General features: G+C 39.0%; 1 protein-coding gene across 21 annotated transcripts in view; it reads left to right on the top strand.

Moving 5' to 3' along the window:
• LOC102673156 (RNA-binding protein Musashi homolog Rbp6) overlaps positions 1 to 3567 on the top strand; it is a 795620-nt gene that overhangs the window by 648389 nt on the left and 143664 nt on the right. The window lies entirely within an intron of this gene.

Genomic DNA, 3567 nt, shown 5'->3' on the forward strand with positions numbered 1-3567 from the left:
GAATTTATCGAACGATGGCGTAATTATTTTCAGAATTCGTGCATGCGGAATATCTCGGTTTCCCGATTAACTTTCGATACTAAAAATATATTTTCAATCGTGTGTTTTATATGCACATAAAAAAATTTACATGTTGTAATTAAAATGAAAATTAACATGTTTGATATTTCCACGAATTATTAATATCGATTCTAACTTCGATTGCTCAATAATTAATTGTCTAAATATTAATTAGTTATTTTTATTAAACCATGATATTTCGTAAATTGTAACCTTATACTCGGTGAAAAAATTCCGTTAAAAATCGATTACACGAAATATTTCGTGTAATTGTCGCTTAAATGAGAATGCAATAACTTGAGCGCGAAGGCACGAGAAGAAAATCATGAGGAACAATCCGAGAGAGAGAAAGAGAGAGAGAGAAAGATTAATATCGATTCAACGAGTCGAAGCCGGGGGCTGATTCCGTCGAACAACTTGAGGACATCAAAGTATATCGGGAAGGGTTTTACCATTCTTGCCCCAAGGATATTACGTGGGCCGGCAAGAGGCAAAAGAGCAGAAAAGTTGAAATAATTTCGCGTCGGGGAAATGTGGTACAATTTTCTTTGTTTAACGGAACACCGAGCGACTAACCAGATATTGGAATGATCAAAGGGATCAACCTCGAGGCCGAAGGATCTTTTAAGAATTTATATTGTTTCATTTCGAGTGTTTATTTTTAATTACACCTGTGCAAACAAGTCTCCTTGCAATCCGCGAAATTTTTGATTTTTTTAATATATATATATATATGATAGAAATTACGCGATTTTACTTTTATCAAGAAAAAAGATAAACTTTGTAGGAAATATTAAATTTGGAATTTAGAGATCCTTAATTCTTAATTAATTCACATAATAAAAAAAAAGAAAAGCTATCCAATTACGTATAAAAAATTATAACAAAGAAAATACGATAAGAAATTATCCCTGATTCTCTCACTTTTCTTTCAGTTAATAATTCCGTCGAATTAAAAATTTGATTTTACGATTTTATTCGAATCGTTTAAATTACATTTCAAATATTTATTTAATCCACGTCGGTGTGGAGCTTAACCTTTTGTTTTCCACTTGCACCGGAATATCTTTCATCGAATTGAATTGTATATCGTTTTTCCTACTTCGAGAGATCGAATCATCCCCTTTTCGTGTTCGCCACCCTCGCTTCGCGTCCCACGTCTATCGATTATTCAGACGTCTATTTTTACGTGAAACCCACCCACGAGTCATTCCCTTTAAACTTTCTTTCATGGATATATTATCAAATAGGATCTCGTGTTGGCGTTACGGGTTCATACACCACGCAGAACTTTGCCTTTATCTCATTTAATCGACATTAAAGAAGGGAAATCTTTCGATAGGTAGGAAAATCCAGGATCGTCAAACGAAGGAGGAATGTCGAGACTTTGATTTAACTGGCAAAAACACACCGTGTGTTAGTAATAATAAAGGTGTACGAGACAGAGAAAGAGAGAGAAGAAAAACAACAAGAAAAATAATGGAAAGACGTACACTTTGTGAAAAACAGCGGGAGAAGGCAAAGACTTGACGATGGCGAAGGGGTCCCTGGTGTCAGTCTTCCCTCACGCTGCGATACCTCCTCTGTTTTTATTAAAAGCTTCACTCTCTTTCTTTCTCTTTCATTCAACCCTTCTTTTAGAAGTATAATATTACTCTTTCTTTTGAAAGTAAAAAACAGGACGAATGTTGTCTAAGAGACTCAATTCCTTGGTATGACTTTCAAAGCAACAGAACGTGAATTATTTCGATGAATAATCATCATCTCCGAGATATGTGAGGACACGTTTCACCATCCTCAAAGAATCGATTCGTTCGCGTTAATTTCTTTCTTTTCCTTTTTCCCCCTTCTTTTTCTTCCTTTCTTCTCGAAAGCGAGAAGAAAGGAAGAAGGTCCCACGATAAAACGATCACGCTTTGAGTCATTCTTCATTGAAGACACTACTTCGTCTGTAAACCTTACACGTGACTGCTCTCTCGTTAGCTGTAGTCTCGACGAACAAGCTGTTGGTCGGTGCTTTTTTCGCTTTCAACCCCCGTGTCGCGTCCGTGAAACAGTTAACGATATTCAAACAAACCTTCTGCGTCGAGAGCGGCAGGATCTCAAATACAGAGGATGGCGCGGATAAATGTCTCCGTATCAATCTCCTTCCCTCGTAAATATGACAATTTTGAAATGTGTTTGTGCTCAAAAAATTTCCAAATTTTCTAACGTACATTCGACACTAATTACAATTAAATTGTTCGAAAATCTCGGATAATAAATCGGTTCGCGTTTTCCCAAATCGGATAACGATATACAACTTTATACAATTATATATAATTATTCCAGTTTATTCACAACCCTTGTCCAATCGTTTCTATCGTATTAAAAACATTTTAATAATCCAAATATCCGAAATCAAAATTTCCGATTTAATTTGTATTATTTCTTTGTCCCATTTACCCTATATTTATATAAAAAAGCTTTTATTTCAATTACCAGCAAATACTCGAAACAATGATAGCCAAAATTTTCGCTCAAATTCCTATCGAATTCCCTTCGTTCCGACCGATTAATTTCAATCCACCCTCCTCCCCCCTTTCAAAGAAGACACACACGCTTACTTTTACTTCCATTGACCAACATTTTCGCGCGGCCTATCCAAAATCAACGCGATTGTTACTTTCACCGTGGACGATATAAACCGGTAAACGGAATTACACGCGGCCATTGACGGATGGAAAACTGTCGTCCCCTCGCCAAGTTCATCGAATGCATAATCGCATAATCTAATATTTACGTCCCTCGTTACGAGACCGCCGCCGGTTTTTTTCCCTCCCCCCTTTCCTTTCCCCCATCCCCCTTGTTATTATCATGTGTTCCTCTCCCATTTTCGATTTTGATCTTTCCCTCCTCTTCCTCCTCCTTCTTCCTCCTCTCTGGTGTATAATTCCACCAGCGTGTCGTTCTCACGTGTTGGTGGAGCAAGGCCGCTACTTCTGTCGTTTCGTGCTTGCGGTCCTTTCGCAGGAAGTGGGAAAGGAACAAAGCGGGGAACCGGGCTCGAAAGGGCGGCAACAAGGGGGATGAAAAGGGGGGTAATCCCTATTGTTTCTCCTGTCCCATAAATCCTAGTAGCCTTCCCGCCTCCCCCCCTATGCTTCTCCACTTTCTCCCTCTTTCCCTCTCTCGCACTTGGTTCACCGACAACACACCCCCGTCGTACACCCCTCCCTCCCTTCCTCTCCCTGCTAACTCCTGCTATTCTCAATCCCCTCGCTACGCCTTTCTCGGTGGCGCGCTTCGTAAATCTCGGTCCAGCTGTGCTTTACGGCACACATGTACTTCCGGCAAGAATACAAGCGATCCTATCTCTGATTCGACGGGGTTTTAACCCTAACCACCCACCCCCGTTCGCTCGAGAGGGGTTAGGTTAACGTTCGATCCTGAAATTATTGGATCGTTGCTTCTTTTTTCTTCTTCTTTTTATTTTTTTTTTTTTTTTTTTATTATCATTATCAATTG

The sequence above is a fragment of the Apis dorsata genome, unplaced genomic scaffold (genome assembly GCF_000469605.1).
Source record: "Apis dorsata unplaced genomic scaffold, Apis dorsata 1.3 scaffold_231, whole genome shotgun sequence".
Classification (NCBI taxonomy): domain Eukaryota; kingdom Metazoa; phylum Arthropoda; class Insecta; order Hymenoptera; family Apidae; genus Apis; species Apis dorsata.